This window comes from Sceloporus occidentalis, unplaced genomic scaffold, assembly GCF_023333645.1.
Source record: "Sceloporus occidentalis isolate IW3139 unplaced genomic scaffold, rSceOcc1.0.p SCAF_2, whole genome shotgun sequence".
In the NCBI taxonomy this organism is placed as follows: Eukaryota; Metazoa; Chordata; class Lepidosauria; order Squamata; family Phrynosomatidae; genus Sceloporus; species Sceloporus occidentalis.
The window spans coordinates 38,415,994-38,440,686 of record NW_028316982.1 but is presented as its reverse complement, the minus strand read 5'-3'; the positions used below and the strand labels follow the sequence as shown (position 1 = coordinate 38,440,686).

Below are 24,693 nucleotides of genomic sequence, written 5' to 3'. Positions count from 1 at the left end.
AGAAAGAAAGAAAGAAAGAAATTCCTGCATCTCACCTTTAACATAAGATGGGAACTTACAGTGTACTGTAGTTTGGAATTCTTACTATAGTGAAGTCTCTGCTTTCAGGCTGATTAGACTGTCCTTGTTACATTTCACTGCTTTGACAGTGGGGAAGGTATGTGTGCGAGTTAAGTCATCTTAGCATTATTTAGGTCACTATGTTTAGGAGCAGTCTTTATGGTCTTTTACTGCTGCGTACGTACAGCAATGCAGGGAATCGCGGCACAACATTTTCTAATAGGCAGTCATATGCGCTTAAGGATGGACGAGCACTTTGTAACGTAATCTGTGTACAGCAAAATAGCTTCCGTTTATGCCTTGCAGATATATTTAGCTCTAACCTTGCTTGTGGTTAAGCATGGTGCAGCACAGATGCAGACAGCTGATTCTGCAGCAAGCCAGACTCCTCTGCACTTGTGATTTTGTCAATATGCTCATCTTTTTGATAATCCACTACAGAATTAGAGTTTAAGCAATTGTAGTTTTGACTTTTATATGCTTGAAAGCAACAATAACACAAGCAACAACAATGAAAGCAAAAAGGCATTGGTTCGGAAAATAAAGAAAACACAGCTATAGCGCTACATATCTACAACCTAATACGTACTATATGAAATTTTCTTTCATCCAGAGGATATTTCTGAAGATAGTCTATTCATCCCTCCCTCCAAGAGGCAAAAAGCATCTTCTGTTTTTCTTGATAGAAGAAGACAGTCATTCTGGAGACAGCTTTTGCTACAGAAACTGAAATCCTTACAACAGTATCACTGACGAACACAGAGCTTCGCTGAACAGTGCACAGTAACAATTCATCTTGCATCATCAGTAGATGACATTTTTTTCTTCCTTTGTTCCCTCCCTTCCAGTTGCTTTAAGACTCGGTAGCTGATTTGCAATGTCACTTCACAACATTAATCAGATTCTGATACTGCATTTAAGGTGAGCAAGTCCCTTGCTGTTCCTCTTACCAGATATATGCTGATGTAGTGTGTATCATCCTGCTGCAAGCCTAAAATGGCAGGCAGGTTGAATGCTGCTTGTGCCGTGTGCATGCTGTAGAAACAGAATTCATTATACCATGCCTAGGATTTCTGGTGGGAGGGTGTAAATGGTATGTGTGCCATAGCATACTGTAAGCGAAGACTTGGGCTTCCTGATGGGCAAAGCTATTCAGCAGCCACCTTTAGAATTCTATTTCATTTTTAGCGTAGTGATTTGTATGTTTATCATTGCATTTCAAAACCAGTACTCTCTCTCTCTCTCTCTCTTTTATATATGATAAGCAAACTCTTTTTCTAGATGGCGACACTCTTGCCTCTATTGCTATTTAAATAATGTATGTTGTATTGTTAATTAATGGCAATATCAAATTAAACCCCTTGAAACTGGCATATTTATTATGCAGGGACGTCCAATCTATTTTTAACTCTTACGCAGTCTGTGTGCAGCTTGTGCAATGGGGCTTTGGTTGCTGAGGTTTTTTTTCCCCAAGCAAGGATAGCAGTAGACTAATTTCCAGCAACTATGACAAGCTGGCCTTTGCGGGGGGTCATCTTTAAGCCTTGAACCTAAACAGAAGGGGAAAGGAAACCCTTTTACTGCAGATTTTTAAAAAAGCCCACCTTGGATGAGGACATGTCCTGCTCGCCCCCTCCCTTGCCACAGTTCTCTCCTTCCCATTGATAAGTTCAGTTATCTTGATCACCGTCCATTCAAGCAAGCCATTTTTGAAAAGAGGTTCTGAGGTTTTCTGGTTATTTTTGGGGGGACGACCAAGATTTCAGTGTCTCTCCATCACTTTAAATACAAATGGCTTGGTGGAATACCATGCTAAGACTTCATTAAGACATATATACAGGTAGGTGGAGATATGCATGTTTTTTTCCTGACTTTCGTTCCATGATACCAACGTAGGAAATGCAAACTGGAAATGACTGGGGAATCTGTTAAACATTTCATTTAAGGATCCCATTCTAAATTCTAGAACTGTACATGTTGATTTGAGGGTAGACCTTGACTGCTTTAAAAATATACCTTTAATGTGAACTTTAAAATATTATGTCTGCTAGATAACCAGGGCGTGGCACCGCTTATGCCACAAAGAATTTTTCCCAAGTCCAATGTCCTGTATGACATATTTCAAGTGAAATACAAAAATAAAGAATAGGTTGTTCACTAAGATGAAAAACTGTAAGTTGTAGCTATAGCTATAAAAATTAAAATATTAAAATTCAGTCATAGAAAACGGTCGTTTGGCGTTTATTATGGAAACATATTTAACCTTCACTGTCCTTTTATAAGGATTGCTGACATTAAGTAGCATGTATTTGATTAGAGACAGAGAGAGATTAAAATGTCAGGTATTTTAAAGAAACACCTAAAAATATCCTTGTCACCTTGAACTGAGTATGAAAAGATATGGCTTATAAAAACTAAACATGTATCAGTATACCACTCTAACTGCAAGTTATTTTTAAATCATTCTTGTATAGATGCAGAATATATCTTTTTTCATATATATATATATATATATATATATATTAACATCGGGCCAAAGCCTGTTTCCTTGGCAACCAAATCATATTAGAGGATGCAATGACAAGGATGCAAAGGGAATTATTGTTTAATTCCAAATTGCAAATGATCTCATCTTACATTTCTCAGTAGCTATATTCCTTGCGTGATGTGAGATGTTAGCACTGTCCATAGCCAAATCCTCTTTTTCTCCCTCTGACTGATTACTTCAAGTAATCTGTATGACATAGTTCATAAGGACATACACATGATACATATATGTTAATTTGAAACAGTAATTTGGTTTTCTTATTATACAGGTATCGCTAAAAATTATGGGCTGCTGACAAAATATTAATGTTTAAATCTTTCCTCTAACCATTGTTTCATTAAACAATAATTAGTAATTGTGGCAGATAGAACTGAACAAAACACGTCAGTACAGTCAATTTGAATGTCTCCTAAAATGATAGGGGGGGTGAGATTATCAATTTTGCGGCTTGTGGTGACACTAATGCAAGTTCAAAATATAACATTTTTTCAAAAGCATTTCACTTGCCATTTCTAATAGTATCCACAGAAACCAAATCTATTTAATGTACTGTTCAACACTACTTCACATTTCATATAGTTTCATAAAACATGGTTCCTTTCCCTCCAGTAGGGGTATGTCTCACTGCAAAGATATTTTTCAGCAGGGTAGCCATTTTCTTTTCATATTCCCGACTTCAGAGTTAATAAAGATGAAGTGTGGATCATAATCAACAATAGATCCATAGGCTCAATATGAAATAACAAAGCAATTTTACAGATACAATACTACTTTTACTTTTTCACTCCTGAAGCTCACCAGTTCAGTATTACAAAAATGCAATATTTCTGTCATAGATTCCAAAATGGTGATATTTGATCAATGTACTACAAACTGAAGTTTTCCCATTCTGTTTTTTGTAAGTTCTTTCAAAAACTACTTTCCAGTGCAAGAAATAAAACTGATAATAGTATTGATTTCATTGCCTGCAGCTGAACAATTATGATTACGTGGTTTTGGTAATTCATTTCTTAAACATTAGCTTCTTGGTGCTATCATGCATATTATTTTTTCACTATTGCTGTTAACTGCCCTTGAGTCTACCACGACTCATGGCAACCCTGTGGATGAGGCATCTCCAAGACCTTCATTGTTCTGCTTAGGTCCTGTAAATCCAAGCCTGTGATCTCACTTTTGAGTCTATCCATTTGGCGTGCAAGTCTTCCTCTCTTTCTGCTGCCTTCTTCCTTCCCTAGCATTATTGTGCTTTCTAATGATTCAGGCCTTCTCATGATGTGGCTAAAGTACAACAGCCTCAGTTTTGTCATCTTTGCTTCTAGAGAAAGTTCAGGCTTGCTCTGTTCAAGAACCTATTTGTTTGTCTTTTTGGTGTCCATCGTATCTTCAGCACTCTCCTTCATCTCATCTCAAATGAGTCTATTTTCATTCTGTGGGGTGTCTTCACCATCCAACTTTCACATCTGTACATGGTGATGGATAATGTAATGGTTTAGATGATTCTGACTCCAGTGGTCTGTTGTACATCTTCACACGTTAGGATCTTGTTTAGTTCTTTCATGGCTACGCTTCCCATTTCCTACATGGAATTATTTTAAAAACAGTGCTGAAAGTTTTAAGTCCTTTTGTTAATCATTTCAACAGGACCAGATGCAAACAATTACAAACTACGTTTCCTCCTCTTTCCTCATACTTCCACCAATTAATTTCACTATGGCTGGTTTTGACCCCTTTTTGAAACAATCAAATGTGCATCTCTCTGTCTCTGTCTCTGTCTTCATATCTTGTATTTGTGAAAAATGGATCTTATGCTGTAATAATTGATTATCTGTGAATGTTATTTAGTTATCAAAATTTAAATATTTTACATGATTGCTAACAAGGTGTGGCACAGTTCAGGGTCAGAAAAAATATTTGTTTTGGCTATGAGGTTTTAGAGTAGATGGCAATAACACTGCAGATTTTCTAATCCAAAGTCCTCTTTTTATATACCAGATACTCTGGTATCTGGTATATAAGAAGAATACATTTAAATGGAGAGTTTTTATTTGAAGTCTGCTCTCAGTCACAACCATGTACAAGGTACCATTGTGTTGACCTATATTTCTCTACTCTCATTCCATAACACTGAAAAAATTATACTGGCCTGCCTTACCAGATTGTGAACCATAAAGAAAAAGAGTATAAAATGGTGGTGAACTGTAGATGACAGTTTGTTCTATCCTGACACCTCAATATATTTTAGCAACTTTCTAGAATGGCACTGCTCTTCGGCTTCGTCCCTAAACACCACTGTATACGCAGCTGAATATTATTGCTTAATACACTTAAAAGGCCATTCAGGCTGCACTAAATACACTTACAAGGGAGTAAGCCTGACTGTACACAGAAGGACTTACGGCCAAGTCAAAAGGCATGGGACTGCACAGTAGATATATTTCCTTGTAGTGTTGGCATGAGCAGCTGAAATAACTGGATCTACAAAATGGAGGATTAGCAAAAGCAAAATATACTTGGTTGAACAGAAGTGACCCTTTTTATACAAGAAGTCTGGATTAAGAGGGAACTATTTTAATGCTCCCTGACTGCTAGGCAATACTTCCAAGGCCCTGTGAAAATACCTAGGACTCCATTAACTACCCTTGTAATTTAGCTTAGTAATGGCTGAAAATCCCCAAGTGCTCCTTTTTCTCAAGTGTGAAGTGATCTTCTGCCATCATGATTCTAATATAAAGGTAAAAGTAAAAGTAAAGGTAGTCCCTTGACATTAATGTCTAGTTGTAACTGACTGTAGAGGTGGTGCTTATCTCCATTTCTAAGCCAAAGAGCCAGCATTGTCCAAGGACTGCTCTGGTGGTCATGTGGCCAGCATGACTGCACCAAACGCTGTTACCTTCCATCTGAGAACTGGAACCTGTCTATCTACTTGCATCTGCATACTTTCGAACTGTTAGATTAGCAGAAACTGGGACTAGTGACAGGAGCTCACCCCATCATGCAGCACATCACAGTGAAGTGATCCTGTGCTGTCATTATTCTAACATACATTATTTCAATACCTAGTGCTTAAGTGCCCAAACTCTCTCTCTCTCTCTCTCTCTCTCTCTCTCTCACACACACACACACACACACACACACGGATTTGGTTATTTCTCCTTTTTTAAAGACAATACTAGCAACTTTAAGTCAAGTCTCAGAAGCAGGATGCAATTTTCTATTGCTTGGTTACTGCCATATTACTTTAAGCTGATTGAAGAAAAGTAGTGGTATATATAAGGCTGTAGGAAACAGTGAAGCAAGACAGAACACATATGAAAAGATTCTGAATGAACCAGTGCTAAAGCAGGAAAATAGAAAAGGTGCAGGGAAAAGAATGAACTATATCATCCTTTCTCAAATTGGTGCCTTCCAGATGTGTTGAACTACAACTCCTATCATTCATAGATAATTTGGTCATTGGGTCTCCAGAATGGGGAAGAGTGATCAGCACTATGAAAGTATGAAACTATTTGTTTAAAAAAACCCAACAACAATTGGTTCCCAATAGATTAAAAAAAATCAGTCTATGAAGAAGGATATTAGTCAGTAATGACGATATAACGATACTTGTCTGTTTCCCAAATTCTTGTGTGAATATAAATTTCTGTCTCTAAAATTGTTTCTCTATCTCCTTCTGTTGTTGTTCACACAAAACAAAGCCATAATCAGTGAATCTATTCATGGTCAAACTCAAACATTCATCCTGGAATAACATACCACTTCTAGTTTTCCCACATTACCAGTCCAGGCAATATGGTTAAATTCAGGTATGTACTGTTCAAATTTCTCTGAATGTCACACTGTCACTATCATCATCACCATCACCACCATCATCATCACCACTCCCACCACTATTTTTTAATTGAAGCAAGTGGTTTGAACCATTATATCAACAACTGAAAAGCATTATAGTAACATTTTCACTAGGACAGTTTAAAAAGTGGTTTCCAGTCTTGGTTCTACAGATGATTACAATTCCTATTGCCCTTGACTACCAGGCATTCTGTCCAGGGGTGATAAGAACTGTAGTTCATTTACATCTGGGAAACCAAGGTTGGAAATCACTGGATTAAACAAATCCTGGGCAAGCGCTAATGTATTTTACAGTGTAATTTTGTTCCCCAAGGAGAGCGTCCCAGAGAAAATTTCCCTACCTCAAAATCATTCAAAGAACTCTAATTCTGGAGGAGTAGATCCAATCCTGGATTTTTCCTCTCTGTCCTGAGAGAAAATCCTTCCCATACCCATCCAGCACCAGAGCTTTAATAATGGAGAGGAGATTATAGATCCACATCCCTAGAAGGATACTAAACCAACCCTAGAAAGTTATTAAATGGAAGGTTTGTTCCCTCCTATTGCTCACTTTGTAAAAAAGAAGTGTTTTTTTAAAAAAATGAATGTTGTTTCCCCGTCCCACCTCCTGCTAGCAGGAGCCAGCAAGGCATTGCTCCTGCCTAATCCATAGACTCATAGAAGATGATCAGACTAGGGTTTACTGTCTGTCAAATGTCCCTGGATCGTTGGGGAAGCTCACGCATATAAACACCTGGTGCGCTTCCTTAGCATCATGGAATCGTTCGCTTCCTCTAGTGTCATGGAATCGTTCAGGGGGAGTGAATTTCCTCTTAATGGAAATTTTGCATTAAGAGGAAATTCACTCTCCCTGAACAATTCCATGATGCTAGAGGGAGCTGACGATTCCATGACAGTAAGGAAGCGTGCCAGGCGTTCATACATGCATGCTTCCCACCCTCTGTTTGCTCCCTCCTCTCTGTGACAGCCCTTGAGGTACTGAGAGTGCAATAATGTCATCCCTCAGTCTTCTCTTCACCAAGCTGAATAAGCCCAGCTCTTCCAACCTTTCTTCATAGATTTTGCCCTCCATGCCTCATATGATTGTTGCCCTTCTCTGAACCTGTTCCAACTTGTCTATAACTTTCATAAAATGAGGCACACAGAACTGAATGTAGTATCCCAGATAAGGCCTGACCAGCACAGAAAACAATGGACTTGTAAACTATGCTTCTGTTAATGCAGGCTAAAAAAAGGATTTGCCTTCTTGGTTGCAGCATAACACTGCGAGCTCATGTTCAACTTAAGATCAACAATAATGCAAAGTCTTTTTTGCACGTGGAACTGCTGAGCCTTTTCTCTCTCACTCTTATACCTGTGCATTTGGTTTTTGTGTTCTAAATGTAGAATTTGCCTCTACTGAATTTCATTTTATATCTTTTTGCTCAATTTTCTAGTTTATCTAGGTCATTCTGAATTCTATTCCTATCTTCCAATGTTTTAACCACTCCTCCCAGTTTTGTGTGATCTGCAACTTGATAAGTATTCTCTCCACTCTTTCATCTAAGTCACTGATAAAAATGTTGAAAAGTATTTTTTAACCCATTTATTTTTACTCAAATGCTCTCAACTGGTCCATTTTGTTCACTCTCATGGATTTTTATATAACTGAATTTGTCTTTGACATATAATGCTTCTACTACTACTTTTCTGACACATCTATTCCTTTTGAATAGGTTATACCTTGCAATTGTAGTATTCCAATCATAGGAGTCATCCCACCAGGTCTTCATTATGCCTATAAAGTCATTTATTTGCCTCTGCTAGGGTTTCAAGCTCATCTTGTGCTTTGCAAATGCCGTGTGTCACTGTATAGATATTTGAAGCTTTGCTTGTTTTTTGGAGTGTATGCCTCCAAAAATCAGATCAAGCTTAACAGCTGAGGCCTTTAGCTTCTTTTTCACACAGGTGGGAATGTGTTTTCCAAGATGGCCATCCACAGTTTTTTAATACATAAATAAATGCTGCCATTAAAATAAATGAAACATTTTAGTTCTATAGGCCAATTAAACTTTTCAGTTGGTTAAAATGTTTTACTGGGTTCATCAATTTACTAAACAAGAGGTGTGGGAGATGTAACTGCTTGACTATGTCTGGGACTGATGAGAGTTACAGTGTAAAATATTTGGAGGGCCACAGCTCTCCCACCATTGAACCAAACTTTGCAATTCAGTCCATTCTTTATTTGAATCTATTTTCTGTTCACTTTCATAGCACATTTCCTTTTCTCTTTCAGCACCATCAGAGGTCTTTCTGTAGCCCATCTCTGTTGGCCTCCTTGGGCTTTGTTCCTTTGTACTTCATAACATGTAACCTGTTTCTCACTCTCTCTTATTTCCAATATTCCCTTCTTTTCTACTAAATGCCCCCTCAGGTATCTTTGCAGTCACATATCTGCTTGTTTTTCTCCTTTTTTGCATCATTCTTCTTCTCTCCCCCCACTTTTCCTTTATTTTTCTCTGTGTTGCATGGTATCCCAAACAAACAAACAAACAAAACCTTATAGCCTTGCCTGAGCATCAATTCTGAACAGTAGCTTGACTTGCAGAAATGAGCATGTGAAACTTTTTACAGAACAGAAATAAAGAAACATCACCTGTGTATATTCAAGTGTTCCAATTATGCAAAACTGCAAACTGTTTTGCCACGAAGGCTGAACAGACAGGTAAAATTAAACCATGGCTTATAAGTATCAGCATGACTAGGATGGATTTGGATTCTCCTTCTTCCCCTTTCCTCTTTCATCTAGATTAGAAAAATTCCATTTGGGGGCAAGCCAAAGTTGGTCATTTCATTTGAACTCAACAAACTGTGGTTTACACTGACTATAGCTTGCTGAAAGCTCAGCAACAGCTGGTAATAGTTCATAAGGCTTCCATTCTCCAGCAATATATTTGCAGCAGAAATCATGAAATCAGACCAGCCATATAGAAGTGTTTAATTTATATTGCTGAGGGATTTAGAAACTAATTATTTGTATGTTGCAGTAATTGCATTGTATAATTATTTACCACTTCCTACCAGGATGTGGCCATACTTTGAATATGTTGCATCTTTGTCTTATTACATTTGCATCCCATTCCTCCTCAAAGCAATCCAAAGCAACATGAATCACGGTATCCAGTTCCACCCATTAACAGTCCTGCAAATTAGATCAGCCTGAGAAAGTAGTCTCTCCAATGTTGATCAACGAATTTCTTGTTTGAGGAGACATTTAGGCTGCTGCCACACTGCAGAATTAATACAGTTTTACTGTCATGGTTCTCTCTGATGGAATCCTGGGATTTGTAGTTTGTTGTGGCACCAAAGCTCTCTGACAGAAAAAACCAACAAACTACAAACCCCAGAAACTACAAACTCAGAATTCCATAGTATTGAGCCATGGCAGTTATACCAGTGTCAAACTGCAAGACAAAGATGCAACTTAAATTCAACCATCTTCAGTACAACTCTAACACCATTCACTACACATTACTGCTTTTCAGTAATCTCACTCTGGCCTCTTTCTCCACCATTCTCTTACATGATCATTTCTGCATAAACATATAACCTCAATTGCATTCACAACCCTACGTCTCAAAAAGGTAGTAAGGTTAGTCCTACCTAAAGCAGGAAGAGTTTTGTTTCCTTCTTCTAATATGGAACAGTTAGGGAAGACACAATGCATGGGCTGGATGTGGCGTGTTTCTCCATTTCTGTAACTTACTCCAGGCTACTGCTGCCAGAATTTCTACCACCATCACCAGAATCCTAGTTGAAATGAACATTCATGACTTCCTTTGTAATGTGGAATGTCTTAATAATTAGACACTATATTGATGGGTCATTTGTAATCAAAAGATTCACTTTGCGAATACCATTAAAAGTTGTATTCAGAACTGGAATCAGAAAATAATGTCAAACTCTTAGACATGCTTCAGTTTTAAACACGGTACTTCACATGGATTTGTCAAAAGCACAAAACATCTTTGTAGGCAGGCTTGTAAGACTGAACATCAAAAAGCTGCTTAGTTTTGATAACTGGTATCAGATGATTTGATATTTAAGTTGGTTTCCTGAATGTACTGAATCCATTAAAATGAAATGGGGAATCATGGTTTTCCACCACAAAGTAAGGCTCAAGTGTGTGTACTTCACAACCCACATCCTCTTATTTACAGCCATGAGGGAGAGTTGCACTAATTCTTAAGTGGACCCTCATCTCCTATGATCCTCAAACATGGAGAACCATGGTCTGTAAATAAACCAAGATCTTAAAGCATGTTTTGATATTGGTTTGTTCTCAATTATTTTTTAAAACACAGTTTCCCAAGTTTGTTTTTGTGGTTCGCTTGAAACAGAAATCAGAAATTTTCAAACACATAAAGAAAAATAAGAGGGGAGCAGGACAAATGTGAATCTGAGGTTCAAAGTTACTTTTCTCATAACAAGAAACCACTGTTCCCTGTTATATCTGAGACCTTGGGTCTGCACTGACATCCATTTGCTTTTTGGAAATATTTTAATCTGATTAAGTCAGTTTAAAAGTAGCAATACAAAGAAAATTTAAAATATATGAATATGTACTTTACATTTTAGAAAATAGCCCTTGAGTCTGTACTTACTGTAAAAAATAACTTGATGTTGCCATAGAGCTTCACCTGCTGTGCATAGAAGTGAGCATTCTTTCTGTTTAAACATTGACTATAAGCAACCACTCAAGTTTTCATCTAGAATTAATCTGAACCATAGCATGTTCCCTTGGCAACCACATAGCAATAAAGAGAAAATTAACAAAGCTGCAGATGTGCACTGGTGCATACATATTAGCCAGCAGAAGGCATTTCTGTATCATGAGCTCTGGGCTCATGATAATTCATGACTGGGTGGGGGAGCATTTGCTAAGAGGGATGCTTACAAGAAAGTACCCAGGAGAGGATTTTAAATTCTCAAAGGAATAGGTATTATGGAATTATTAAAGAAAAGACGATGCACATAGCTTACTGCAGGACGTGATCATGGAAATTGCTGAGTTCCTATTACTCTTGCTCTCCACAACCCTGAATACATTGGTGTGCAGACTACTGACAACTCTTTTAACAGGAAGCATTTCTATTTACCATATTTACTATTTACCTATTTACCACACCTACATATAACTAGATTTTAAAGCAGCAGTAGAAGGCTTTTCAATTCACCTTTCATTTCAGTACTCTTTTATTTCATTCCTGCTGCCTTATGAAGAGTGGTTCAGAGTGGAAGTCTGTTGATTGCAATGACTACAGTCATGATTATTATATTATCTTCAGTACCAGAGGTTTCCCAATGCCAGTTGCTAGAAAAAACAAGCTGTGTAGAACTCATGTCCTGTTGTGCACTTCCCATGGATAGCAGGTTGGCCATTCTGGGAACAGAACAATGGACTTTGTTCTGATTCAACACTTGCTATGGTTTTAAAACATTGTTCTGGTTGAGAGCCAATGTCTAGGAACCAGTTGGAGATTTCACTGGGATGTTGCAAATCAGGGAAGGCATCCTCTGAAGAAGGTGAGACACTGATGTTTATCACACTATACTCTTAAAGTGCTAATATTCCACTTTGACTCCTCTAGCTGCCTCCTGTTGCATTCTGGTATTGGCAGTTTTAAGGAGGGGTATTTAGAATTCTCAGGCAGATTTAAATAAACGTGGATTTATTTTATTTTATTTTTTATTTATTAAAATTTCTATAATAATAATAATAATAAATTTTATTTCTATTTCTCGCCCCTCCCAATGGATTATCCCAATGAAGCGGGATTACAAGCATAAAACTACTATAACAAGCATAGAACCACAATAACATCTAGATTACAATAAAATATCATCACTTAAAAATAGTTCAGAACTATAAAAACATCACCTAACATGCAGTATCACAGCCAAAAGTAGGGTTTTCTTAGGTTCTTCATAGAAGATAAGACGAGTTGGCCGGCTGGAAGAGATTCGTCTTTAGTGCCTTCTTTAAAACACCTAAGGTAGTAATAAGACGGATCTCTTCTGGCAAGTTGCTCCATAATTTAAGGGCTATGGCTGTATATGCTCTGTGGGAAGTTGTTGTTAATCTGATCTTTGAGTGTTCTAATAAATTCTTCCCAGATGTTCTGAGAGTGCGGGGCGTATTATGTAGGAAGAGGCGTTCCCTCAAGTAACTTGGGCCCAAGCCATCTAGGGCTTTAAAGGTAATAACCAACACTTTGTATTGCGCCTGGAAGCTAATCGGCAACCAATGAAGGGATTTTAGAACTGGTGTCATGTGGTCTGACCTAGATGTTCGAGTGACCAGTCTGGCTGCCGCATTTTGAACTAGGTACAAAGATAGCCCCATGTAAAGTGCATTACAGAAATCAAGATGAGACATTATCAGTGCGTGTACCACTGTTTCAAGGTCCTTTTGGTCCAGGTAGGGACGCAGTTGGCGTATCAGCCGGAGCTGGTACCAAGCACTCCTGGCGATCGCATCCACTTGAGATGATAACTGTAGGGATGAGTCCAGGAGTACTCACAAACTGCGAACTTTGTCCTTTAGGGGAAGTGTGACCCCATCCAGGACAGGTTGACAATCTCCATCACTGGACTTGGGGTACCTATCACAAGTACCTCCATTTTCTCTGGATTCAGCTTGAGTCTGTTTTCCCTCATCCGGCCCATTACTGACCCTAGGCAAGCATCCAGAGGAGAGATGCTGTCCTTAGTTGCTGTAACAGTTGGAGACATGGAGAGATAAATCTGGGTGTCATCAGCATACTGATAACATCGCACCCCATGTCTCCGGATGATCTCTCCCAATGGCTTCATGTAAATGTTAAATAGCATGGGGGATAGAATGGCACCCTGAAGGACGCCAGGTGTTAGCTCTCTCTTAGAGGAGCAGCCATCCCCCAGCCTCACCATCTGGAATCTACATGAGAGGTAGGACCTTAACCACTGGAGCGCAGTTCTCCCAATACCTAGCTCCCTCAGGCATTCCAGAAGGATACCATGGTCTATAGTATCGAAGGCTGCTGAGATGTCCAAGAGCACCAACAGGGTCACACTTCCCCTGTTGATGCCCAGACGGAGATCATTGACTAAGGCGACCATGGCAGTCTCAACTCCGTATCTCACTCTGAAGCCAGTTTGAAATGGGTCCAGATAATCAGTTTCATCCAAGACAGCTTGGAGTTGGAAGGCAACTGCCCTCTAGATCACTTTGCCCAAGAATGGTAAAAGGGAGACTGGTCTGTAGTTGTTTCTAATCAGGGGGTCCAGGGATGGTTTCTTTAAAAGCGGTTTTACTAATGCTTGTTTCAAATTAGATGGAAATATTTCCTCCCTATACTAGTCTTCACTCTGAAAATGGGTTCCAGTATAGCCTATAAAATGAATGCCTAGGTCCTTCATCAGGAGACATCTATGTATCATGTAGCTATTTATCCTCTGATATGTCTCTTAATGCTACCAAAAAAAATCACCTTGTACACCCCCCCCCCCCAAACAGCCATTTCCATTTTGTCAAAAAACAGAGAAATGAGCCCCTGCATGTCTAGCTATTTCCCATCTAACCATCAACAGCTGTTTGATCCCTTTACTAGAGAGTGAAAATGGGAAATTCTTCATGTACGGGATGTTCTCTAACACTAAGCTACAACTCTCCCATAATATTGTGGCTCTCTGGGGATTAAAAATGTTCTCCTCTAGTTCATCAATGATGTTTCCTTCTATTCCAAAATCTTCAGACACAGAAAGATTGTAGAAAATATGGACATACGTGTAATATATTACTTCCTTCCTGGGTAAGAAAAGAGTTTTCACTTGACCAGAATGCAGGATGCCTTTGTGTTTACTCAGGTGTGACAGCCTTTTCTCAAATATTAGTAAGTAGAGACATTCTAGTAATAACATGGATGCTGCCATTGGCCAACATCCGATTCTTATCTTTCCAGTAGTCTCTTCCTGTGTGTGAATGAGAAAGTACTGTATTGCCAATACACACAATTGTCCATTCATAACATCATTATGAAAGGCCACCACAGTCCTAAATATGAGGCTGTTAGAATCATCCACAAAGAACAATAGCAGCTTGCTTTCTCAAAAAGTATTTTTCTTGCACCAAAGAATCATGCTGTACAAAAATGATCCTGGATTCATTATGTACAAATACAGCTAATTTTTAAACATTGAGAAACAACAGCAGATTATTTGAACACATGTACTACAGGATTAGAGAGCCAACGTGGTATATTGGTTTGAGTGTTGGACTAGAATTAGGATTTAAATCCCCACTCTCCCATGGAAACCTACTAGGTGACCGTGGGCAAGTCACATTCTAGAAGACAAGGGCAAACCCTCTGTGAAAAAATTCTGCAAAGAAAACCCCATGATAGATTCACCTCAGGGTTGCCATAAACTACAGGATAAATTGAACCTTTTCAATCCCCAACTCTTGACTGCAGAACTGAAACATTCTCAGGGGATTCAGGGGATCTGCTTTTCCTGTAGTGTTCATTTGATCTTCAATTATTTCTAGACATTTGATAATGGGAAGTAAGGACATAGGTCACTAGACTGGAGAAAGTTGGTAAACTTTTATGCATATTTAATCAGATGCAAATCTTATTTGGATTCAGTGGGATTTAGTGCCAGACAAGTGTTCCTGTGTGCTTGCATAACGAGGCCCAATGCTCTGGCACCTGCTTGACTACTGGAACTTGGATGAGGAGGAGAAGGTGGTGTTACCTGCCCTTATAGTGGCAGCTGTCTTGCCCAACAGAGAGCAATTGGCTTTAGCAGATGTTTGTCACAGCAGTGTGAATTCCCAAAGTCTTTCTCCCCATACGGTGGGAATTATTGAGCTGGATAGCAGAAACAGAAGCAGAGTTGGGAAGTAGCATGCTTCCCCCAGCAATGGGAATACTAAAATAGAATTTAAAATGCAAAGGAAGGAAGAAAAGCAGATCACATGCTTCTAATGAAAAATGCATTTGTTATTTAGTATATTTATGTAATGCTCTTTCTCTACAGAGCTTAAGAAGTTCCTCAGGCCCTTCACAAGATTCACGATTCCTCCCTCCTTCCAAACAATCTTGTGAGGTATCCTACCCTGAGATAAGGTGACTGGTCTGAAGTTACTTACTGAGCCTCATGGCTGAGCAGGGATTTCTGTTTCTCCTTGGCCCTAATTCAATACCAAGTAAGCTGTTGAGATAATCAGTCTGCGGAGATAATCAGACAATAGATTTTGCCAACCTGCTCTAATGAATGCCAGCCACAGAAGAACAAGGTAAAGGCAGCTCCTTGAAATATGTATCACTGGAGTATCTATCACCTTAATGTTTGAAATGAGAACAGTCAGTGAAAGCAGAGAAATGTACCATGAGCCTGTTACTTGCAGATCTCAAAAGCATCACTAAAAATATGTTGAAAATATTTTGGCCCCTTGGGAGCCCTTGGGAAGAATCGCATATCCTTCTACTAGGGTTGCCATCCCTGGGGAACTCCAAAACGGGGGAAATGTAGGACAAGGTTTAAAAATGTAGGACTTTTTTGGGGGGGGTTGTTTCCTGGCCAGGAAATTTTAAAAAAAAGGTCCTACATTTTTAAACCTTGTCCAAGGCCTCGCTGGGGCCTGGGAGACAGCGTCTCCCAAGCCCCAGTGAGGCCTTGGAGGACTCCGCGATCGCGGAGCCCCATCCAGGGCCTGCCTGGGGCTTGGGAGGAAGCGTCCTCCAAGCCCCAGCCAGGCCTGGGAGGACTCCACAATCGCGGAGCCCCATCCAGGGCCTGCCTGGGGCTTGGCAGGCAGCGTCCTAAAAGCCCCAGCCAGGCCTCGGAGGACTCTGCGATCGCGGAGCCCCATCCAGGACCTCACGGGGGGGGAATCCCGGGGGAATCCCCCGCCTCCCCGCGCGCCCGCGCCACCTTCCCCCGCCTCCTCTCCTCCCTGCGCGGAGGAGATGCTGCCTCCTTCCACCTTCGCCTCCTCCGCGCAGCCTGGGGGAGAGGGGGCGGAGGAGGAGGGTGGCGCGGGCGCGCGGGGAGGCACCGCCTCCAGCTTCGCCTCCTGCGCCCCAGGCAGGCCTCGCTGCCCTCCTCTTCCTCCCCGCCTCCCCAACGTGGAGGAGGAGGGCAGCGAGGCCTGCCAGGGGCGCAGCAACCCAGGCTGCAACCGGGGGGCTCCCGGTTTTGGGGCTGCACCCGTGCCGGGAGGGGCCCCGGGCCCCCAAAATCGGGAAGTTTCCGGTTGCAGCCGGGTTATGGCAAGCCTACCTTCTACCAGTCTTTTTTAAAAAAAATCTTATATGTGGAAATGCTTGCTAGTGCCCTATGGGGGATTTACTTTAATTTTGCCTTCAGCCATTTTAGAAATAGGAGGAGCCTTTTTTTTTCTTAAGAGGATATAACCAAAAGGTACGTTTCTGGATCACCACCCTAGAACAAGGATGGGACACTGTGCAGGGGGCAGAGGCCATTGCAGACAGGGAGGAAATGTCACTTCCAGATGCCATTATGGTCCATTTTGGGACAACTGAGTTTTTTGTTTGTTTGTTTGTTTCCTTTTTGATGGGGTTTTCTTGACAGGTTTGGGGTGCTCTGGAGGGTTAGAGGAAACAAACCACCACATTTTCAGGCAATTTTAGTAGCTTTTGGCTGGTTGCTGGACAAAACAATCATCTGAAAATTAACCCTATAATTTTTTTTTTAAAAAATGGGGCTGCCAGGAGTCTTCAGGGGCTATACATAGGGGGTCTCAAGGGCTACATGCAGCCCACAGACCACACTTTGCCCATCCTTACTGTGTGTTGTGCAGTATGTTTTTTCCAAAATAAATAAATAAATAAATAAATAAGGAGGGGTACTGAGGAATACAAAATTGGTCAGATGGGCCACATGAGGCCTACAGGTTGCACTTTCCCTGCCCCTGATCTAGTCTACAGCATTATCCCCGTGGAGAGTCCAGAAGCGTAGGTGGGTGTGGTAATCCAAAACAATTTCTAGACCTTAACATCTCACTCCAGGAACACATCTTTTGCAAAGCCCGCCCCCTGCCCCTTTTCCCTAATGCTTTTTATCACTAAAGGGATTGTTCATCACAACACACAATTGCTGTGAAAAATACATTTCTGCTCCAGTCTTTGTGAGAACTGCAACTAAACCGAAAGGCAACAGAAGAATCCAGGGCTGGTGGCGGCGGCGGAAGATGGTGTCATAGTCCTTTGTAACGGGGGGGGGGGGGGGGGGGAGAGCCTAGAATTCATCCATGTGAACTCTGGCTCCTTTAAACTGCTGTCTTTATTACCAGCTCTATTTTGTCTGTATGTAATATCACTTTCTAAGTTACACAAATAACTGAATTCACACAGGTGTGGTAATATAATGATGGTGAAACATGGTTATCAGATAAGTATGATAAAACCGTGAACTACCTAACAAGAAGTATTTGGAACAATTCAGTCCAAAGCATTAGAAAATGACTTTGTTTTACATATAAGAGACGAGTAATCAATGATACTTCAAAATGTTCAACTGGATCACATCCTAACTGTTTTAGAACAATAGAATAAATTCAAAAAGCTAACATCTGGGGTTTTTTTCCCCCAAAAAAGCTAACATCTTTCTTAGGCTTGGTTATATTATTCTGTTATTCTGTACAACCAATTTTATCAGCTGTGAACAAGTTGTTTTTTTTGTCAAGGCTACATTATTAGAGAAATATAAGCAGATCAGAAATCTGATGCTCAAGACCTCAGAACGCCTTGCAGTCTATTATAGAGGAAGTGAAATGTCATTGCCTGTGCTATCTATAAAGCTATTTCATGTTTCAAGAGATAATGTCAATGTCTCAGCCAATCACAGGACAACAGCTGCTATAAGGTTACTGACGCATAGCCCCGTGATGGCTGTCATGTTAGTATGCAAATCCATACACTCCAGATTTGCTACTGAGCTATCAACCCACTCTCACATCCCATAACAAATATGGCTACCGTGACTTCTCATTTCATTTATATTTCTCATTTCGTTATATAGTCATTATAGTTCTCATTTGATAAATCACATTTATGTTCCACATAAATGAAATAAATCACATTTATATTTATATTTACAGATTTATATTAATATCTCCATATACAAATCACATTTATATTGCCTATAAATGGAGTAAATAAAAATAAAAATAAATTTTGGGCTACATTTTTCTCAAAGCCACAATTCTTCTAGCTGTATGAACTGGAAAAGGGTATATTGATGACGATAATATTTGGAAGGGGGTATTTTCAGTAAATGCCAATATATAGGTCTATGTGATACTGATATAGAGCCTCAGATTGAGATAGTGGTTATGCATAATCAGCAAAACCTCTAAATATTGAACAACAGACACATGGCAATCCCATATTCAAGCAGCACAAGACAAATTCAATAAATAAAATAAGATGGTATTGATAATAAAAAGGACAGTTTGTTAATTGTAGGTAATTCTATCAGTCTATTTATAAATAGTTTATTCGTATTTTTGAGATTATATGTCTGCTATTTGTTTGTTTGTTTGTTTCCATTGGACTGGTACAAGTCTTCTTTGCTCCTAGCTCCACCTTGTGGTCACACATTCAAGGCAAAGAGAAAGGCAAAGATATGTGTCAGATAGTCAGATGACTAAAAATGAGGACTGCAGTTCAGAGATTATGCAAAATATATATTATTCTAATGGTTAGGCTGCTATGGAAGTCCTTACTCAATTATATTATTTATTTTATTGATATAGATAATGATATCCCATCTTTTCCTCAGCCTTAGGGCTCAAGAAAGCTTGCAAAGTTAAAAAAAAAAAACCAAATACAGGTGTGGGGGGAATCCACATTATTATAACATACAAAAGTTAAAATATAATTAAATTAATTAAATACAATTAACATGGAAATAAATAATTAAAAGCAAATTTAAAGCATACCTATTTAAAAAAAAACAGTAATGTTGCTATTTATTTTGGTTAGAGGAACTACCTGCTCTTTAAGATCTAGCTTGGAAAGTTTGTTCTTCGTCTTGAAGCTGAGAGTCTGCAAATAGTGATAGTCACTGCCTTGTTCTCAAAATAATTTTCCAGGTGAACCTCCCACATCCCCCCAAAACATGGGGGCAGAACTTGGCACAACACCGATGGCTATGATGGCTTGGGAGACTAGAGGAACTGTAGTCTAAAAAGTAACATTTTCATAATCAGTGTGGAGTACAGAAATTGAGGGAAGCAGCATAGAAGCAGAGTAAAAATAGGCCAGTTTTTCCTCAGTTTTAGATATCTCCATGGAGGACCAAAGGCAGGAAGAAGCAAAGTTCACCAAATCCACACCTGTTTTCTGGTATGTCTGACTAAATATAATTTATTTTGAGGTATTAGAAAACAGGAGTGGGGGGAATCATCATCATCATCACTTCCTGACAATAAAAGCTGTCCAACAGTGGAACAGGCTCCTTCAGAGTGTGGTGGACTCTCCTTCTTTGCAGGTTTTAAAACAGAGGCTGGATAGCCATCTGTGGGGGGTGCTTTGATTGTATCTTCCTGCATGGCAGGGGGCTAGACTAAATGGTGATCTCTTCCAACTCTATGATTCTATTGTCATCATTATCATTATCATTTCCCCATACATCTCATCATAGTGTACAGTATTTCACAAGGAAACATTGACCAAAGTGTATTGATTAGCTAGTTAGCTGGGGGGGGGCGGTTATTTAAAAATCAGTGAAGTAAAGTAGTGATATACACAAGGAACAAAATTAAAAGCTAAAACACACTAATATGGCGTATTACATAGGCACTTGCCACCAGTTAAGCACCACTGACATTATTCTGGGTAATGCACTCTAAGCATCTGAAAATGTGAAAACTGAAGCACGCCCTGAGCTTTATTATAAATATATTTTAATAATATAAAAGTTACATCCAGAGAATAGAAACATTCCTTTTTTCAACTACAAGTGGCTAGCTATGCTGGCTGGGGGATTCTGGGAGTTATGATCCAATCTAGTAATTTTTCAAGTTCTGATTGCGCTAACAGGAGTCTGTAGAGACTGATATCTTTGTTTGCAATCAAAAGCAGTGTGGATAACCATCAGTAAAAACTGTTACAATATTATAATATTGTTATAGTGTTTTTGAGAAAGTATTATCTGTTCCACTTCAGAGAGATATGAACAATAATAATAATAATGGTAACTGGATTCACAAACTATCGTAATCCTAGGAATGGGGTCTGGAGTATTCTTGAGGTCAGAGTACTGAATGCATCCAGAATGATTTCTGTGAGTAGGGTAGAAGGGATGGCATTTGCCATTCTTCCTCTCAGGTTGCTTGTGTTTTAAAGCTGGTCTAAATTTTTCATCTGATCAAGGGCTTGGTTAAGGACTGGAAAGGCTTTAAATTGTTTATCCAGACCACATATCTGGTCCTCTTTCCTCTCTGCCCCTTAACACATCAGAGTGCCACTGTGAGAAATGTGGTGAGTATCAATCTTTGTGTAAGGTGGTGTATCTAAGGACCTTATTACACACCGGGGGGGGGGGGGGGGGGTTGCAGCTCAGATCCGCAGTCACTCCTGTTCTAGCAATGCAAAGTGTGATGTTTTTCCACACCAGATCCAGAGTCACTCCTCTCTAGCAATTTGGATTGAGGTTAAAACGTCATGCTTTTCCACACCTGGTTGCCTTTCTGTTGTCCTTCCGAAGTGAGGGGCAAGCGAAGTCAGTTCAATTCCAAGCAAGTCACATGATGCAGACTCAAGCAAAGCGGAGTGAGTGCACATTGTATTACCATACCAGAGCATACTTTGAGGGGTCAACGATTCGAATCGGCACCCCTGGGCATGCTCAGTGGGGCTCTGGACGCTGTCTTCCTTCCCTGCCCCCTCCTTAGCTGTCATCCTTCATCGGGGTCTAGGAGCAGTCAGGGGATGATGGGATAGGTCGCTGGAGGTCCCTGGGGCCAGGATCGGGATGCAGGAGAAGTCAGGGAATGATGGGTTAGCTCTCTGGGGGTCCCTGGGGCCAGGATCGGGATGCAGGAGCAGTCATGGGATGATGGGATTGGTGGGAGGCTGAAGGAAGGGAGCAGATCGGGGTCTAGGAGGATGCAGGGGAGCAGGGGATGATGGGATCGGCTGGTTGGCAGAGAGGAGGAGATGGCATGGAGGAGGAGGAGGGGGATGACGGAGCAGGACGCAGGGGCCAAGAGGAGTGGCATCGGAGTGCTTTTCCACACCAGACCAAATCGCAGTGCAATCGAAGGCAGCCTGGAAGCAAATTCTCTGGAGTCACTTTTTTCCCGTTTTTACCAAAATGAGGGGTGACTTCAGAAACACTGCTGAAGCAATTTGCAAGGGCTCCCACAGAAATCAGTGGCGTCTGATAAAATAGTCACTTTATGACATGAAACCGCATCATTGGAAGTGCAATCACTTCGGAAGTGAGCTGGAACTGAGCCACAACACCACGAAAAAGCTCCGTGTGATATACTCCTGGGACTTTATCTCCTTCTTCAACATTGCAACTCTGGCTGGGATCCTGTTAGTAACATACACATGTATAAGTTATATTATGCATGTGGGGTGTTGTTTGTGCACCATGTACAATGGCTGTATCCAGCTGAAAGCAGCACTAGCAGAGTCTAGCATGTAGAACTGTTACGCACACGCTTGCACAATCAGAGCTTTATTGCATAAGATAAGAAAGCCAAAATGAGTGAGAGTATAGTGGCTTTCTCCATACCACTCAGCATGCCATCATAGCACTGCTATTCACTTCCCTGTCAGTCATAAAAGCATGTCTTTTGTCATTCTGGAAAAAAATAACAAATGAATAAAATGAATAAGCATGTAGACAAGTCAGGACCCTTCACATTCATTTCCTTTTTGTTTTAAAATTGGATCTCCCTTCTTTTTACTAAATTGGGGTAGAAACTGCCATCACCACATCTACAGTAGTCTGACCCTAACCTTTTCATTTTTATCGCAGTGATTGCTAAAATAGCAACCAGTAACTTCCAAGTTTAGCAGCTGGTTCCATGGGTTTGTAAGATTCGTTATAATTTCTTTGCAATATATGATGTATTAATTATTGTATTTAACATGTGACATCCACTACATAACAGAAGGATTAAAAACACATAGACAGACAAATAGCCTTATGTTGTAACATCCTTAATACACTAAACAGATTATAGTGATTGGCCACAATCCTCACAAGAAATATCAGGCCTATGCTGCAATTATACTCTGCACCAGTGCAATAAAACTATACTGGTGGAATGATTTTATGTCAGGGCTCCTTCACCATTATATTAATACTATATATTGCCTCTATATCCCAGCACTAATAGAACACAGTTACTACAAAAAGCAAATCTGAAACATTGAAAACATGGTGGGGAAGGAGTGGGATTTATTTCCTATCCTACCCTATATCTGGACATCTCTGTTTTGGGAATATGGGAGGTGGTGGTAAAAAAAAAATAGTTCTATGTTGATAGATGCTTGCTTACACTGCTTATCTGTGAAAAATGGAGCACAAAGAGACAACAATAATTTGTAGTTCCAGCTACTCCCACGGAGGCAGTATGAGAATGTACTTCACTTAGCAAATTAGGTGCGCTCCTATTGCCTGGTTTTGGCTCTAAAGATATATGGTAATAGGGTATTGGCTTATATCTCAAAAGATATGTGGCAATTGTCAGCTAAAAATGACAAGCCCAAATCCTCCTACTTGTTTGTTTCTGAACAGTTGTCATTTAGTTGGATGGAAGGAATAATAGCCTTGGTATACTTAAGAATGAGAGCCTGTGTGGTGTAGTGGTTTGAGGTATAACTGATGCCAATATTGGTTTCTTTGCAGTACCAAGCCAAAACATGACTTTTTATTAAAACTGTAATAGAACCAGTGTGATGTAGTGACTTGAGTGTTGAGCTATGACTCTGGAAAGCAGGGTTCAAATCTCTTCTTGGCCATGGAAACCCACTGGGTGACCTTGCGCAGGTTACACCCTCTCAGCTTCGGAGGAAGGCAAAGCCACCCTCCTCCGAACAAATCTTGCCAAGAAAACTCCATCACAGGGTCACTTTAGGTTTGCCATAAGTTGGAAACTACTTGAAGGCACACAACAACATACTCAGGAACAGTGTCAAGAAATCATCAGACTGTTCATCAGACTATTCAAAACATGCTAACTGTTGCATTGAGAGACCCAATTTGGCAAATGTCTGTTTATACGTCAAATGCCTGTTTATACATCAGGAGACGAAGTTGACTGCATGTCTTTCTGGAATTTAAAAAAATCACTTTATCAATGATTGCAGTTGTGAAATCTGCTTTAGACGTCAGATGCTTGTGTTTCTAATTCCGTATCACATGAGCATGGGTGATGTAATCTCAGACCTTGTCTACAGGAAGAGCAGTTGCTAACAATCTGTTATCTAGAAGTGGAGCTGCTTGCCCAAAGCAATGGTCTTGTCATTACTCTGTACGTTGTGGATTCTTGTACATCAAGCTCCAAAATTATATAGGTTTCCATATATGGGGCCAAAAGACAGAGCTGTAAAAACTAGTGCAGACTTCAGCTCAGTTTAATATGAACTTACATTTCCTTTTCCGTCTTCAAGTGGATGTTAACATTTGAGAGTTATGGGTACAAAATGGGAAATGTGGCTTCTAAGCTGACATGTATCTACATAGGTCCACATACTTATTTTAATAGTGACTGACATTCTGACCCAGAACCTACCTCCTACAGGATGTAGTTCATTTCCTTTTAAATGGTTAGATACTATTTCCTGTTTCAGGGCAGGCTTCTCAGTTCATCACTCAATAAATGTCATCTAAATTACTAACCAGAATTACACATTTTATACAAATCATGCACATTTTTTATGTGAAACCTGGACATTTTCAACAACTGATAGATAGTACTTGATAAGGGAAATCATAACTGATTTGGATTGTTGACCTCTGGCAAAAGCAACACAAAGAATATGGAAGATTGCAGGGGGTAGTGGTGGTAATATTTTTCTAAGAGTTATAATTTATGTATTTTAAATGTACATCATTTTTAAAATAGCATGTAAGAATTCTTGCTTGCTTGCTTATATCATCTATCTATACATTTAAACTATAATGGTTTGTATCTTTCTCCCAATTATGAGGGGTTAATTCTACTT

The 24,693-nt window shown here is 39.9% G+C and overlaps 1 protein-coding gene across 2 annotated transcripts in view; it reads left to right on the top strand.

The window, feature by feature from the left end:
• Nucleotides 1-758: 758 nt before the first annotated feature.
• Nucleotides 759-24,693, top strand: part of ZBTB38 (zinc finger and BTB domain containing 38) — a 36,251-nt gene continuing 12,316 nt past the window's right edge. The window contains exon 1 of one of the 2 annotated variants that reach the window (XM_089509138.1): nucleotides 759-981. The gene's annotated coding sequence lies outside the window, so the exon portion shown is untranslated. Of the gene's footprint in view, nucleotides 982-1,601; nucleotides 1,901-24,693 lie in introns of those variants that run through there. The other variant, XM_089509139.1, reaches the window with a different exon arrangement.